At 45.4% G+C, this 17,448-nt stretch overlaps 1 long non-coding RNA gene across 4 annotated transcripts in view; it reads left to right on the top strand.

Annotated features, from left to right (window-relative positions):
- LOC134471368 (uncharacterized) overlaps nucleotides 1–17,448 on the top strand; it is a 200,337-nt gene that overhangs the window by 74,642 nt on the left and 108,247 nt on the right. Inside the window, exons 1-2 of one of the 4 annotated variants that reach the window (XR_010040804.1) lie at nucleotides 1,235–1,376; nucleotides 4,312–4,490. The exons of the other annotated variants lie outside the window; for them this stretch is intronic. This is a non-coding gene — a long non-coding RNA (uncharacterized LOC134471368). Of the gene's footprint in view, nucleotides 1–1,234; nucleotides 1,377–4,311; nucleotides 4,491–17,448 lie in introns of those variants that run through there. 4 annotated transcript variants of the gene reach the window in all.

Here is a 17,448-nt window from a genome sequence, read left to right as displayed (position 1 = left end):
TCCCACTGCCCGAGGTCCTTCCTGCCATCTTGCATCATCCAGGACTGCCCACAAATGTCGTTTTCCACTCTGCAGCCCGTGGAGGGATACAGTATTAAGGAAATCACAAGTGAGCCTGGGGATCTTGAGGTGTACCTGAGACATTTGCATAGCAATGACACAGGTGGTGCTTAGGTGCTTAACCGCTGTGAGTTTCTAAGTGAGTTACGGAATCATTAGGCCCATGCCAACTCATGAGCCTGACACAGATGTGTAAGTTGGGCACTGATCATTGCTTTTGAGATGATGAGTTTTTAGGTGATGAACTCACAGTCCTCCTGCCTCAGGCTCCTGAGTGGCTGGTATTACAGTCATGTGCCACCATGCCTGGCTGGTGAAACATTATCACCGTTCTAAAAACAAACTGGATAATTAATTTTTGGAAGGCACTAACATCTTTATAAATGGGATATTGCCTATATTTGGTGATTGCAATGGTAGCTCATATTTATAGAGTTTTTCCTGTTTGTAAGCATAAACATATAGAAATAGAAACAGTGCTTTATCTTTACATTACTCCTGGAAGAAAATAATGATTTTGCTCATTGTACAGTTGGGAAAATCGAGGCTCTGAGAGCATCACACATTACAGTGTGTCTGGACTCAGCTGGCCTGAGGCTTTTGTAAGCCCCAACTGACCTTGTGTGAACAGCCGAGGCTGGGCCTTATAGTTTGACCCTACCTATGCTTGAGAGCTGCAGAGAAAAAGGAAATCACAGCGTCACCTCACTGTCCAGCTGCTGCTGGGCCCAGCAGTTGTGTGCATGATATCTTGATGTTATATCTGAATGTTAGGCTGTGTTTCTCTGGTGTCCTGGAGCTTAGACTTGCTGGCTGTGAGCTGTTGGTCCACGTAGTCCATCTCAGTGACCTGGGCTCCACTTGATGTGGAGGCTTAGCTCCTGGGGTAGGGAGAGGCGAGGGCACCCCACTCAGGGCTTTGCTGTCCTAATGCCAAACCTTGGAATCAGCTACACCTTGATGCTCCAACCTTCTGCTGTTCCCTCAGAGCTGAAATAGCTCCATTCTGGAAGTCCTTTCCCATGAAGGACGTGTCCTGTCTCATCCACAGTGAAATAGCTTAGGCCTCCTTAAGACCCTCCCAACATACAGTGCTCTTTAACAAGTAGAGTTGAGTTGAAACTAAACATCTATCATTAAGTGTGTTATTTATGAAGCGTTAGTAGCTAGGTACTTTAGGAAACATTTAAAAATAATTGACCATATTAAGTTAATGTTCTTGTGCATTCAGCATGTTCTTGACATTGTTTAATTTGTGCTTCTTTCTCTTTTTGATTACAGCTTGGGTTGACGATAACCATTTGCTTAAGCCACAGGTAAAACATTATGTCTTTTTTTTTTTTTAAAGACATATACTTCTTGGGCTGGAGCTTTTGGTTTGTCCTGAGGCTTTTGAGTTTGTGGCTGCTGAGTTTACTTTTGGTGGCACAGATGAAATTGTCCTATTTGCTTAATTTGTGAAAGCAAGTTACTCTCTGGAGGGAAAAATTATTTTACATGAAAATGTGGTAGATAGAACATTTCTGTTGAATCACAAAAATGGGAAGCTCTGCAGGAAAGCTGCAGATGTGGCTTCTGGGTGTAGTGTACTCTGCCCAAGAGGAAGAACTGAAATGTGCTGTGTGGGAGACGGGGCCAGCCAGGCGTGTTTGTGAAGCCTTTCCCCTGCCTCTTCTTTCTGGCTTAGTGCATCTGACTGACAAAATCCCTATTTTTGTTTTGCTATGGGATTTCTACTCGCTCTCAATTGCATGCTAAGGGAAAAATACCTCTTTTCTTGTACCTCCTGTGTCCTCCTACCCTGCAATGCTTGTTTACAGAGCCCACCTTTTCAGTCTGCACGCAGCCAATGATGTTGAGTTCATTCAAGTGAAAGTCAGCCCCAGTAGAGGGATGGTAAGCAGTGTCCCCGTCCTTACACAAATGGCACCCCTGGCCCCTGCAGTGCCATGCTTGGGGGAAAGGCTTGGGGTTCCCATACATAGCACAGAGTTACCCAATTTCAACACAGTGTTGTCTCCTGAAAATGCCTGCAATAAGTAGGAGGTATGGTTTCCATTTCAATGTGAGCTGGGCACCATGGACAATCCCTGCGACCTGGAAAGCTGCTGGGAAGCTGTGTACCCATGCGCAGAGACAGGGCAGGAGGGGATTTGAACCCCATCTGCACGTGTGCATGGGATGAAAAAGTGACATCTTGGACACTGCTGCAACCTGCTGAAGAAGTCCATGAATACCACTGTATTTAGCATAAGTTCCCCAAGACACAGGGGCCTTCGTAAAGCCATGGAAACCCACAGTGAAAAATGCCTGGGTGAAGTGGGTATAACTGAGTGGTCATAACTGTGGGGCCTTAGCTTGGCTTTTGTGCCTGCTCCTTCCCTGTGCTCCAGTGTCTTCAGAGAGTAGGATGTTCTGGGTATTAGGAAGGCATCTCTCCAATGACAGTTTTATGATCTGCTTCAGGGAGGGTGGGGGTGACCTTCCTCTTCTGTCATTTTCTCAAATGCCAGGCCACCATGGTTTAAGGGAGCCTGGAAGTCCAACCATTGTTTGTAAGCAGGCGAGTCCTGTGAGTCCTGAATGTGTGCACATGCAGGAGGATGGTGACCTGCAGAGACATGGTGGTCCGTTGGCACAGCCAGTCTGCTACATACTGTACTCTTGGCAGGCGTGATGTGGGCACTGGGCCCTCAACCTAAAGCTGAGCGGGCCCTAGGATACTGGTGCTGTGTTTGGGCCAGGGGTTGGGAGTGTTCTTCCAGCGAAAGCCTGTTTTTCTAAATGTTGCAAATATGGACTACTCTGGAATGGGATGGTGTGTGTTAGAAAGAGTGAGAGACAGAGAGAGAGAGACAGACAGAGAAAGAGAGATTTTGACATCTTTCATGGGTCTTGCTCATGGAGGAAGGCAGCAGCTTGTTTGTAGACAGGATCCGAAGGTCCCTGTTCTCTAGCAAAGCTAAGCTCATGCTCCAGTGCAGAACAAACATGAATCCTTTCCTGGCATGGTGGGGGTTACTTTCCTGTGGCTCGGCAGAGAGGCAGAACTTGTACCTCTGTATGTAGCTTTCAGTTGACTCCTTCGTCAGGACGAATGTCTTTTACCCAACTGTGGGTCCTTCTAATCAGTAAGATGGCAGGGTGGGGCCGACCTGGCAGGGACCGTGGTTGTGAGGACTTTGCCCCTGTGCTCTGCACCACCGGGCCAGTGTGTGTGGAGAGGACTCTGACTACCTTCCCAGAGGCCGTGGGTGATGCTCAGCATCTTTCTGTGCTGCCACCAACACCATCTCTGAGGTTGGAAACTCTTCTCTGGGCTCAGCATGACCTTCACTCAAGAAAGGAAAATATCTTTCCACTTTTCAATGGGCAGTGACCAAGCCACACCCGCCGTGGCGTGGTGGTCAATTTTGGAAGGAAGCTCTTTGCCTGGACCGTCATCAGTTTTCCCCGGTGGTTGGTTCCCCAAAGGAGCCAGGCTGCTGAAGAAGCGTGGTCAGGCAACAGTGGCCAAGAGGCAGGGTGGGCAGGTGGACACCCTGCGAGATGGTCCCCCGGAGCTGAGCATAGCCTTCTATTGTGATGAAGGGAAAATTGTGGGGTGCCTGCCATGGCCTGATGGGCACTGCCACACTTAGCATGAGGCCCCTTTAGACCTCAGGCTTGAGACGTGGAACACAGGAGAAATTTCAGTTCCGAGCCTCAGATTTGCCCCTGGTGTGGGCTTTGGTCTCTGTGGTCCAAGGCATTTCTTCTTGGTCCTTTGTTGAGAAGCCAGTTGAACTGACAAAGTGGCTGACAAAGGGGTCAGTGTCACCTGGGTTTTTCAGCCTCTTCTCTGTGTCTACCTCCTCTCTCAGTGGTTTGGGACATGTGACCTGTCTCTCTAGCCTTAGGCTCTGCAATCTGCTCTCCAATTTGTCTTGAGCCAATTCCCTTCCCCCTCTCTCACTTCTTATCCAGAAATACCTACCATAAAGGTCACTGCAAGAACATATAATAAAGGCAGAGGCCTCTGAGTTCAAGGCAGCTGCCAGGAGGCCTGTGCTGACGACGGTGTGACTTTCAAGGCATTGGCAATTTTATGGACACAGTTAAGAGGACAGTTGTCTCAGAATCCAACTGTGCCAAATGTGGACGCTATACAAAGCAAGTGGTGATGGGAGGTAAATTTTTTGTTTCAGAGTTTGGAGCTTAGGAACTGCTAACTTACAGGGCTATTTATAGACGTTGTTGTGGTTCCCCCAGGTCCCTAATATCACTAAGTTACCACTTATCCTGAAGTCAGCGGACACTGGAGGAACGGACCTCTTGAAGCCCACAGGCCACCATGTTGCCTGGTGGTGGGTCTTGTGCCTCTCCTGCTCCCAAGCCTGTCACCTCTTCCTTTATCCAGAAGGAGGGAAATGGAGGATGTGAGCTTCTGGGTGAGTCCCTTCTTTAAAAACCTAATTAGTGGACTAGTTTGAACTTCCTTTCCTTTGTTGATTACTTTATGTTTGGCACAACACAGCCGACATGAAACTGATCATTTGTCTTCATCTGTTTATACTGCTATCGCAAAATGCTATAGGCAAGGTAAATTTATAAAGAACATAACTTGATTCTGCAGAGGCTGCAGAGTTCCCTTCCAAGGCCCTGGAAGGCTGAACTTGGTCAAAGCTGCTCTTTGTGACCAGGATGGAGCACCGTGGCTGTGCTCTCTGCACAGGTGTGGGCAGAGCAGGCTGTGATCTCACGTGAAGAGACAGAAGGACAAACTGATCCAACACGACCTGAACCCTCTTTTATTTTTTATATGCTCTTCTCAAGATGGAATATTTTTATTGGCATATATTTGTGATACCTAATAATTACATTCTGTTTTGGGAGTTGCACCTGGATCATCTTTAGTGTCTTCCTTGACCCCCTCCCTTCCTGTCTACCTGCCTCTCCAGGTCCCATCCTCATTTTCACAGGGTCTGCCTCCTTGTCTCCTGCCATTTCTCCTTCACTTTGCTCTTTAGGTTGGTTATATTTTGGGTTTCTTACATAAGAGAAACCAGGCGATGTTTAACCTTCTTTGTCTGATTTATTTCACTTAGTGTTATGGTTCAAGACCCACTCATTTTCCTCCAAATGACTCAAATTTACCTTTCTTTGTGGTTGAATAGTACTCCATCATGAATATATTGCCACGTTTTCTTTATTCTGTTGATGGGCATGCAGACTGCTTCCAAGATTAGACACTGTGAGTTGTGCTGCTTTAAATCTGAGCATACATTTATTAGTGTAACATGATTTTAAGTCTTTCAGAAAGATACCCAGGAGAGGTATGGCAGGGTCAAAGGGAATTTCTACCTTTAGTTTTTTGAGGCATCGTCTACTGATTTCCACTGTGGTTGTACTAGTTCACATTTCCCTCAACAAGGCAGAAGTCTGAAGCCTTTTTTATAAAGCCTTCATTTCATTCATGAGGGAGAAGTCTTGTGAGCTCACGTCTTAAGACTGTTGGCTAGTAGGTCTCAGTGTCTGAATTTTGGAAGGGATATCTTCAAGCCACAGCACTGTTTTAACCATTTTTAAGTGTCTATTTCAGTAAATACATTCACTTTATTGTGAGTCAACTGTATTTATCTCCAGCACTTACTTCTTCATCATGCTAAACTCTCACCCTGGACTCTTTACGCCGTAAATCTTCTTTTTCCTTCTTCTAGCTTCTGGAAACCACGTTCTACTTCTGTTTTTATGAAGCTGACCATTCTAGGTGCTTCATGATGATTCATCTAGTATTTGTGACTAGCTCATTTTGCTTAGCCTAAGATCCTTAAGATTTATCTGTGCGGTAGCATGCAGCAGGAGTTCCTTCTTCTTTAGGACTAATATTGCCTGTATCTATGATACTTTGCTTATCTACTCATCCATCACTGAACACTCATGTTGGCTTCTGTTGTTCACCTGCTCTGAGTACTGCTGCTACCCACATGGGTGTTCATATCTTGAATCCTACTCTTACTCCTTTTGGCCATATACTGACAAGTGGAATTGCTAAATAATATAATAATTCTTAAGTTTAAGTTTTTGAAAGGTCCACAGTGTTTTCCTTGCAATAACTTCTTAAAAATGGGGTTGTACCTTGTGTTTACACAGTTCTGGGTCACTTTACAGACTCACGGTTGGTACTGAGAAGTGATTTCCATCTCTTTGTCACTTTTACTGAGAACCTGGATACTGAGTTGAGGGCTTCCTGGGTCTTACTTGTGCATGTGTGAAGATGCTGTTGAAGAATGACTTGGAATTTGTGATATAATCATCAGATCTGTTTCCAAAGCTTCTAACAGAAGGGCTAGGGCCAAGAACAATGATGGAGAAAACCCCAATGGACCTACTTAAGAGATAGAGGGTTGGGGTGAAGTAAAAGGAGGAGGCAAAGATGGTTCTAGAAAGAGTGCAGGGAGCATGGGCTCAGTTTCACAGAAGAATGGTGCTGGGGTCTTAAAGAAGGTGATGAGGGAAAGAAGTCATGGTGAGCAAGGCAGCATCTCTCAATGTGCTGGAGACACAGTGAAGTGGGGGACAGGGTTGGCCTGAGCAGGAGGGCGCGCTCACGTGGCCCAGAGGGGCTCGATGCCCCAAATGTTCTTGGTTCTGTTTTGATGTGTAGGCAGTGTTGCTCTTGCTCTTATTGATTTGTTCCCTCTTGAGGTGGACAGTGCCCAGGCTTAGGAGTGTCCCCTGAATACATCTCCCACCAGGAGCTTCCTCCTCTCCTCCTCTGTACAGACACCTCTCACTTCTGCCAGATGAGTGATTGCATTCATCTGCATGACCCAGGATTGCATGTGTGTGAGTGTGAGACTCCATGTGACAGGATGCTGAGGGGTGAGGAAGTGGAGATGCCACGCTCATATCCAGGCAGTATGAACCTACCCAGCAAGAGACGCATCTACTGTGCTCCACAGTGAATTCAGCAACAGGTCGTGTCCAAGTGCCGTGTATGATCACAGGGTTTTCATTATTTTTGTAAAGTCAAGTCATTTTTGCAGAGTGGAAAATTGTCTCTTGGTTCTCATTCCCCACTATTTGGCTTGAGGTTTTCAGGTGGAATCCACATAGTGGTGACAGCTGGGTAACCCCCAGAAGTGCCCTTTGCAGATAACAGGTCTTGGGGCTCCACCACCCACGCAGCGGGGAACAATTTCCCTACTGTGTGGGTGTTTTGTTTCGTTTTTTTTTTTCTTTTTCTCTAAGATTGAAAAAGTTTATCTGTTCTTCCTGCCTGATGGAGGCAGCAGCCTGAAGAGGACCCCTCCCTCCTGGTGGGTAAAACAGGCCCGGAGGTCGGCACTGTAGCGCTCCATTCTCAGTCTCTGGAAAGCCCACACAAACCAGCAGCGTGGAATTTCTGCACGTGCCACATAGGTACACATTTCTGAGAAAAGCTCTCTGTGAACCAGCTGCGAGAGAATGATTTTATTTGCCTGTTTCATTGGTTGTCTTTATTCAAGGAACAACAGAGTAAATTTCCTATTTTGTTCCATTCTAATTAAATGGGAGTCTACAGGAGTATGCTTTTTAGACAGGGACTAAAAAATTTCTTTCCTATAACTTTTCTTTTATTGGTTTTTCATAGACCCTGAGAAAGACCAAATTCAGTATCCACTGAGGCTGTACTTTAAGCCAATATTGGAGTTGCTGGTGCTAACTCCTGAAAAGCGGTTGCATCCCCCCAGAGACTGTAGGGGGAAGGGAGAATTTGGGACCTTGCACATGATTAATCCCAGAGGAGTGGGAAGTTTCTGTGCAGTTTGGAAACCCCTGACGTGGGTTGTTGTGGCATCCCTTGCAATGCACATGCAGACCTGTGATTAAGTGGTCACTTCAAGACCGTTTGTGCTTTTGTGCTGAATGAGCCCAGATGGCCTAGCAAGACGTGAAGGGATGGTGCGCTTTTGTGGTCTGATTTAGATTAGAAGCAGAGTTTGAAGTTTGCCGATGAATCAGAAAGCTCATCGAATGGACGGGCAGCATCACGGAACAAATGGAATTGTCATCCCGAAATATGAAAGCAACGAAAAGACAAGAAACAGGGTGATCAGGTTTTGACTTCAAGCCATGGCAAACACCTAACAACTCCCATTTGGAGTTGGTTTGATCTTGTGGAATCAGCTGGGGAGCCTGTTGTTTTCCAAATTTTGTAAAAATAAACAAAAATGCCTTTCTGCCCTTTTTTCCCCTTCCAGGGAATAGTTGTTTCTGTCACTAGGGCTTTCTGGCCAACTGTTCCATTTGTCTCCTTTTCAAACTTCACAGTGAGACTCTGACCAGATTTATGCAGAGTTGCCAAGAAATTACCGGGCTGCAGTCATATAACCTTTAAAGCAAAGCTATCTTTTGGCAGAGTGGATCTTTTAGATAACCTTTACACAATGGGCAGGCTGTGCAAAGTGTCTAAGTCCTCTGGTTCTATGAGGAAATCCCTGAGGGCTGGAGGGTGTGCTGTCGGCCTCTCCTGGCAGAGCTGAGCATGGAGCTGAGGGTGTGCCTGGAGAGCAGTGGGTGCTCTTCAGAGTCCAGGGTAGAAGAGAAGTAGATAGATGTGTCTTCCTGTCATTGTTTGTCTCCTATCCGGTTGGTGGCCTTATACTCTAGGGACCTTCTATTCTGATCTTATGGTCCTTTCTCAACCCTGCTCCTTACGTACCTGTCATTACACCCACAGGATGGTCTCCAGGGGGATCCTTTGCCTGGCAACAGGAAGATCTTTCTGGAAGATGGAATTGTTCATGCCTGTCTGTGCAAAAGCCTCCAGACACTTCCATGCCTGGAGAACGGAATTCTGACTCTTAGCTCATTGAATTCTAGAGCTCATCCTTAACTAGCACAAAACTTTCTGACTCCTTTACCCCTTGACCTTGCTATTTCCTTTGAAAAATTAACTTCTCGACACCTCTCTGCATCAGTGAGATCCTTCTTGCTCTACAGTTGCTCCTGGATGTCACCTCCTTTTTGATGATTTGTCAAGGAGCTACATCCCTTTGTTTTAGAGCTCAGGGTACTTCTCAGGTCAGAGCCTGACTCCATGCTTCTTCCCATCTCTGGCTGCAGGCTGGGAAGGTGAATTGAATTCCTCCATACAGGCCCATGCATGTCAGCATGTGACCTAGAACTAAGGCCATTTCGTAGAGCCTTAATGTCTGTGCAGGTGGGTCTGGAAGGAGATAGTCTGTGTTTAATAATAATACCTCCCTGCAGAAATGACCCTTTCCTTCCAAAAGACTGAGCTACTCAAGTCAAATTGATGTAGAGAGTAAACACAACTCAAAATAAAATCCCAGTAGTCTTTTGTATAGAAATTGATGAGCTAATTCAAAACTACTTGCAAAGGCAAAAGAATTAGACCAACCAAAGCAATTAGAAGACATATGGGGCCTCATTTTAAGACTTAGTGTGAAGCTGTAGTAATCAGTCCAGTGTAGCATTGGTGAAAAGACAGACATATAGGTCAATGGGACATTCGTTTATATGTATCGCCACCTATACCTGACCATCACCTATATATTGCCACATATCTGTCAGCATACACAACAATGAATACATAGCAATCGTGAACCTAAAGATAAAAACTAAAACTGCAAACTTTGAAAGAAAATAAGAGAAAATAATTGTGACCTTGGGCGAGACAAAGTTTTCTTCACACACTGAAAGCGTGAACTATAAAGGAAGTTGGTAAAGTTGGATTTTATCAAAATGAAAAACATCTGCCCTTTGAAAAGCACAGCTAAGTAATGAAAAGTCAAGCCACAAACTGGAAGAAAATATTTGCTCAGCAGATATCTGATAAAGAGTTGTATCCAGAACATACATAGAGCTCTTGCAACTCTGAAAAAAGAAAACATACCAACCTGACTTCAGAAATGGGCAAAAACACTCGAGCTGTTACTTCATCAAGCACGGGGTACAGGTGGCAAATAACAACTTGAGGAGATGCCCGATGTCATAGTCAGTAAGGAAATGCAAATTAAGACCCTTGCACATACTGTATAGTAGAATGGTTTCTTAAAACCCCACAAAACAACTCCGAAAAATCACAACCGGCCAACCAGTCCTGACAGCACGACGTGCTGACGAGGATGTGGAGTAATTACAGCTCTGGTGGGAAAGCAGAATGATGTGCACTTTGGGAAAACATTGTGATAGCTCTCTGTCTCTGTCTCTATCTCTGTCTCTGTCTCTCTGTCTCTGTCTCTGTCTCTCTGTCTCTGTCTCTCTGTCTCTGTCTCTGTCTCTCTGTCTCTGTCTCTGTCTCTCTGTCTCTGTCTCTCTGTCTCTGTCTCTGTCTCTGTCTCTCTGTCTCTGTCTCTGTCTCTCTGTCTCTGTCTCTCTGTCTCTGTCTCTGTCTCTGTCTCTGTCTCTCTGTTTCTCTCCCTCTCTCCTTTCTTTTTCTCAATACAGGACTGAGGACTGAACTCAGGGCCCTTGCACGGAGTTACTCGCCCGTGTCTTCTTATTTATTTGTATTTTGAGGCAGGATCTCACTAAGTTTCCCAGGATGGGCTGTAACTTTGGATCTTTTTGCACAAGTCTCCCAGAATTCTGGGATTATAGACATGTGCCAGCACAGCCGGTTTTTGGTAGTATCTTACAAGATCACACTTAGGCTATGACTTGCTGAGTTCACTTCCAAGTACTTATAAATAAGAAAAGCAAAGACATTCATCTACCCAAGGACTTGTACACAAATGTTCATATCACTTCTCTCCTGATAGACTCAAACTGAAAACAATCTCAAATGTCCTCATCTGGGAAGTGGACATCCAAGTAATACCCGTCAGGGATAAAACACACCATGCCCAGTGAGAGAAGCCACACTTGAAAGTACGTGTCCTGTGTGATTCCCTTTGTATGACCTTCTGGGAAGAGAAACGACACAGAAAGAAGTGGAGCCATAGCTGCTAAGGGAGGCTAGAGAGGTAGACTAGGAATCGGCCTAAGGAATTTGGGGGGGGGATAGACATTCTAAATCTTGATTGTGAGGGTTCCACTACTGTTACTTGAATTTTACCATAATTAAATGAACCTGTTGGTAAACTTGGATTCGAGAGCACCAAGGCAAAGCAACTCCTGCATTTCTTCATGGCGTGACGCCCTGTACTATGCTGCGCTCCCAGGTGTCTTCCCAGGACTTCTGTGCACTGTCACAGGGGGCTCTTCCTTTGAATTCTGTTGTGTTTTCCCTGTCCCAGGACCGGCCTCATGTTCATGTTTTTCTAGCTCTATCATTTCCAGGAAGGGCAGACTGTGGGATGAGCAGCCATACTCCGCCTGAAGTCTTTCCATGTAAGCCAGGGTGCAGTCAGGTCCTTCGTTAGCCAGGATATCCCGGTAGAACGGGCTTCACGGGGTCTCTGCTGGGAGACTCAGCCCCTGGCCATTGGATTGACCTTGTCCTTTATCCACAAGGCTGCAGCCACATAGGATCCTATAAGCGGTTGACAGAGCTGGCTCTCTAGTCAAGAGATCCCCGAGTGCTGGGGAGCACTGGGACGGAGTGCCAAGCTTGGCTTCCTTCCTTCTATGGAGCGGACACAGATGCTTGAGGTCACATTCTGGGAGGTGCTGCTCCTCTCATCCATCTGGAAAATTCATAGGTGGCTGACCTCTCCCCAGAGACCCAGGGAATGGGGTGTACCTGTTTCCAGTCTTTACTAGTGAGAGAGCAGCTCTGTGTTCTGCCCCAGTGAAGCAGCAGGTGTCACCCCAACACCCACTTTGTTGACTGCTGTTGAGTGCAGGTGGCAGGCAGGGCAGGGGTACCCAGCACGGGAGAGGGAGATGAACCTGCACAAGCCCAGCACGTGGTTATTGTCATTCTGTGCTGTCACTGGGGGCTGCCACAGCCAGCTCCATCTGGCCAGGGGCCAGCGTGCCTAACAGTCCAGCTGCATGAAACCACAGGAGGACTAGGCTAGGCCCCTTCTGTGTATTCCCTTGAGTGGCACCACGTTGCCCTTGCCCAGTGGGCAGTGTGACCATGACCTTGCAGTTGGTGGAAAAGGTTGCCATGGTCTTACTTGTGTTTCCACTGAGCAGGTCGATGTACTGACAACCTGGTCTGGTATTTTAGGGTCTTATCTGCAAACCTGGCTTCTGGTTTTAGACTGCCCCAAAGGGCCCCTTTTCAAGTTTTAATGTACAGTTAAATTGGCAAGATGGAATTTGTAGGCTTTGTTAAACTAGCCACAGAAAGTTCTAGATTGGCTCCTTCCAGTCTGATGAAGATGCCTTATTTATAGATGATGTGTGCTGTACAAGTCACATGTTGGTCTCACATGGGGCTCTACAGTCCTACAAATCAAAAATATTTGACAGCCTTTCAATTATATGAAAGCCTGGAGTTCTGGGGACTCTGGGACATCTTCTGAAAGGGGCAGTCCCCACACTGTCTGCTGTGGGCCCAGTGAAAAGGAGTCTTGCTGAGCCAGCTCTTTTTTTGAGTTTTCCTGAGATGTCTTATGTAGATTTTGCTTCCTGTTGAGGTCGGTAGAGCCTCAAGTGCCAGGTAGAGAAGTGCATAGTTTGTTTACATTCCCTGGCCTTTCAGAAGTAGATGTGTCCGCCTGTGCCCATGTCTTCTTCCTCTGAGGCTGTCGCAGCCCTCCTGTGAGTCCATAGTGGGGGCAGCTGATGAGCGGGTCCTTGGAGAGGAGGAAAAGCCCTGTGTTGGACTCCCAGGTTGGCATCTGTAGGTTTTCCTACCATTCCCTTTCTGGAGAAAAAGGGCCCTCTCATCTGTGTTTCATCTTCCCGAGCAAGCACTGGATCCAGGATGCTGAGCCTTGAACTCATGGCATCTCTTGTGCTTATTCACTAAAGTTTCTCCCAGATCATTTGGGGCAATTTTATACCAAAAGGATGCTTGGTGATGTTTTTGGTTGTCCTGACTTGGGTGAGGTTATTACTGGCTTCTAAGAGGGCTAGGGATGCAGTTAATATCCTGCAGTGTATGGAACCACAAATTCTCATCTGGCTTAACATGTGAGCAGTGCCCTGTACTGAGACCCCTGAAGGTTGTGAAATATGTATTCCTCTTTTGATCTACAAAGCTTGGGAGCAAATACACACATATACACATACACACATGCACGAGCATGCGCGCGCGCCCACACACACACACACACACACACACACATACACACACACTGTTCAGTCAGCAAAGACTGAATCAAAATCTGTTGTTTAAAAGCTCATATGCTGTGTTGGCTTCTGTGATGATAAAACATTCTCCAATATTCCCTGAAAATGTTTTTGTTCCATTCTCTTTGTTGGCTTTTTTTGGTTAAACATAGGGATTAAATCAGTTTTAATTACTCATGCCAATAGATGGAGAAGAATATTAGCCCCTCCAAAACATTAGATCTCCCAGAATCCATTTGTGATTGTCTGGGCAATTATACAGAGATGGAAATCAGCAGTGGCACTCATGCTCCTCCCCTGGAGCCAGCCCTCCCACTTCCTGGTTGAGCTTTCATTGGAGGCTCATTGGAAGATCTTGTCCTATTGATAGTGTGTAAGATGTGATAGGTTATTGGAAGGTAATTGATTATCTTACTTTGACTATTCCATTCCCATTGTTCTTCTCTCCCTTTTTAATATATTTAAAAAAAGTTTTTTTGAGACGGGGTCTCACTGTGCAGTTCAGATTGGTCTGAAACTCACTACATACCCTAGGTTGGCCTTGAACTGTGGTGATCCTCTTGTCTCTGCCTCCCAAGGGCTGGATTTAAAGGTGTGCACCACCATGCCAAGTTTTCCCTTTTTAATCTTAAAAAGGATAATGAAATAAACTTTACGATATGTTTGTTTTCTTTAAAAACTCTTACTGAATATAGATTAATGAGTACTAGATAAAGGCAAAACACACCGTGCCCGTGTCCAGCAAGATGTAACTTAACCCAAAGTTACTCTTTCAGTAAGTGATGGAGTCTCAGCCAATCAGAATAACTGAGCCTCCAGCCAATCAGAGTCTGAAAGCTCCCCAGGCATAACCATGTAAAGCAAATGCTTACCACAGCCAATCAGGGTCTTTCTGTAGGTTGCTTCCTTTTCTCTGGCTGTAGTTGCAGCCTTCCCAAATGGCAGGATGGAGTATTCCAAACCACTTTTTGGTTTAGATTGCTGCTCAATTCATGAATTGTTACTCTGCTCAAATAAACTCTGTTAAATGTAATCCGTTTAAGGCTTTCCTCTTAACAGTACAGATTCCAGATTCCCTTTTGGCTTTCTGTGATCATACAAGTGAGGTCCTATTGCATCCTTGTGAGAGGAGTTCTACCCAGGTGCACTTGGGGTTGGAACTTGGACCTCTGACTCCTAACAGGTGGAATGTTTCCACAGTGTGTGTTCTGGTCTACCCAGAGTGCTCATGTAATTTCCTGTGGCTCAGAGCTGTGATTAAGCCCCATCCTCCAAGCAGGGGTGTTTGTTTGCAGCCTGCAGGGGCACTGAGTGGTGTTTGCAGAACTGAAATGACAGTCAATGCTGATGGAAAATTTCCTTCTACAACTAAACTTTTATAAACAGCAGTGGAGAAGGTTTGGGATCTTATGGGAGAGTCCACACTGCAGGCTAAGCTCTAGAAAACTCCCAATCAGAACCTGTGAGGTATAGCCTCTCCTTAGTGATCCCAGAAGGACGAGCCATTTTCGAGTCTCCATTTCCTCCCCAGTGGCCGCTGTCCCTCCAATGTGAGGTCAAGGATTCAGAGATCATGACTCGGCTCAGTGTGGCACTGGGATATATCACACTGACAGCCGGGAATTGGGGCCCTGGTGAGGAAATTAGCAACCTGTGCTCCAAGAAATTCTCTCCACTCTGAGCTAATTGGGTAACCTTCGTGGGAATCTGTTTTGCTTGAAAAGAAACCTTCCAGAATCTCCTTTTTAGTCACATGTCTTCGGTGATGGGAGAAGATAGGGAAAGAAAGAAAACATGGTCCTAAAGAAGGAACTTCAACTGTGACTTTTATATTTGCTTCTCTAAGAAATTATGTATCTGAAAGCAAGAGTAGAAGAAAAAACAATAATACTTCCATTTGCAATCAGTTTCCCTTACCGCAGTCTTGAAGTAGAAGCCACTGTGTACAATGCTTTAGACAAGATGCTGCTTAAAGGTGTCCTCACATAATGGTCACAGCCCCTAAGATGCTACTAATTCTGCTTTGGAGACAACGGCACCAATGCTCAGAGGTGGAGGAATTTATTCAAGGCCGCAGCACTGCTTAATAAAAACCAGACTCTTTCCATGGTACTTAGAAATCACTTGGCACCTGACATTGCTGTGAATGTGAGATACCACTTGAGAAAATGCTTGGTACAAATTTAAAAAAAAACTCCAAATTTAAAGAAAAGATACAGGACATACCCAATTGTTTGCCAAAGGAAATCAAATATAAAATATGCACCATGAGGTAAAGGACAGATTATGTTCAAAGAGGTGTGTAACGTAAATCTGAATTCATGCTTGGAATTAGCATGGAGGCAACTTTATTAAGACTCTGCTGATGGTGCTAATGTAATAGTGTTTTGGACGGTGTGGGGGGGTCTGCATTCATTCCTCCTTTTGTCCCACAGTTACTTTGTATTAGGGAGAATGCCCTTAGCTTGGAGTAACAGGAAGCTCTGGTTCCCCTATAGTAAACAGTGAGTAGATTTGTTCCTCATGGAGTGATTCCTGAAGTAAGGCAGTGGCTCAGGGCCGTCATCAAGCACCAGAGTTGTTTTGATCTTTCCTCTCTGCAACCCTTGGCATGACGGTTTTCTCTTTGCCTGACTGCCTCATGGTCACGTGACAGCTGTGAAGTTCTTCCTGCCACATGCAGATGTAATAAGATTTAGCAGAAAAGGAGGACCCATCTGTTCCTATATCTCACTTTTTAGCAGCACAGAAACTTTTTTCCAAGAACCCTTCCAGAGTCTTCCTCTCATTTTTCATTGGCCAGAAAAACCCATCTGTCCATTATTAAAGCCATTGCTGGCGAGAGGAACTGTAATTAGTTCAGTAAGCACAGTGGATCCTTGGCGAAGGGTGGGTTACATGAACAAAATCGGAATTCTGTTACCAAGGAGGAAGGGAGAAGGCGTTGGGCCAACAGCTGGAAATATTGCTACACATTTTAAAAATACTTTTATTATGGAAAAATCTCAAGCACAAGGGAAGTAACTGTGGTTTCCCAGTTGCTTATCTCCCAGGGTCAGTAACTTACCCGCCTTTCGGCAGCTTCGTTCATTTCTGGTCTCTCTTTCTCTCCCATTGGAGTATTTTTAAGCTTATCCTGGATTGATATAGTATGTCATTTCAAAATGTGCTCTTGCCGTCTGTTGGCTGCATCCTAAATGCCTGATGGCAACCAGAAAGGAGAAAGCTGTTTCAGGGGTAAGAAATTAGTGATGATTGACCTGGCATTAACTAATTTTTTTGCTATCAAAGACAAAATTTTGAGGAAAGGAAAAAAATGGGAAATGCAGTGTCTGGGAAATAGAGTTTTCTCTAAAGTTTTTGGTCTGGCTGCATCTGGATTTCCTGGGATGCTGGGGGACAGCTGTTCTGGGAAGTTTGAGTGGGAGCAAGGGTTCCTCCCTGGCTCTTCGACAGACATGGGAGGTGAGGGGAAGTTCAGCATCACGTTTGCCGTTTGCACTCTCAGGCCGATGAGGCGAATGCTTTCTAAGAGTGGGTTTTGGTGTGGCAACACCTGTTTTTGCGTGTTAATAGATTTCTGGGGTAAGATAGAGCTGGGTGATGTCACCTGCAGGTGTGCGAGCCTGTGGTAGCGGTCTGCTGCTTGGCATTTGTTTCACAAGGCGTTGCTAGCCACATCTGTCCTCAGCTGTGAGGGTCTGAGCACCAGCAAGCTGAAGAGAGAGATGTTTTTAACCAGAACAGAAAGTCAGATGTCACAAGTCGCCTGTGGGCTGGGTTGCAAACAAATGTACTTTCCCTATGGCTTTAGCTGATTTCATTTAGCTATGGAACAAAATACAAACGTTATTTCTTTAAAATATCACAGTGGCAGCCAGAGTATATTTCCACACACCCTTTTCTGAGTTTCTTAAGCCACCTGTTTTATTACACATTTAAAGGCCCCTCTCCCTGCATGCATCTGAAACAGGAAGTTTGCCTTCTTATTTTCCTTTGGTTTTAAAACATTTCATCCTTTGAAGAAAGTTCGCTGGGTTTGTGTGGGGTGGCAGCTTTGTTTATATCATAAAAATTCACCATTTCTCTAGATGCGCCTCTCTTTTTCTATATGACAATTAAAGGTCAAATTGCAAAGCTGAATCAGTGGGAACTCAGTGTTCAGGATACGTTCGAGCTGACCTGATTTTATCTGCCTGTGCTTTGTGA

Source organism: Cavia porcellus, unplaced genomic scaffold, assembly GCF_034190915.1.
Source record: "Cavia porcellus strain 051 isolate PalLab524CR breed Dunkin Hartley unplaced genomic scaffold, mCavPor4.1 scaffold_18, whole genome shotgun sequence".
NCBI classification, from domain to species: domain Eukaryota; kingdom Metazoa; phylum Chordata; class Mammalia; order Rodentia; family Caviidae; genus Cavia; species Cavia porcellus.
Note: the sequence above shows the minus strand (reverse complement) of the source record. Positions and strands in the feature narration are given on the sequence as shown.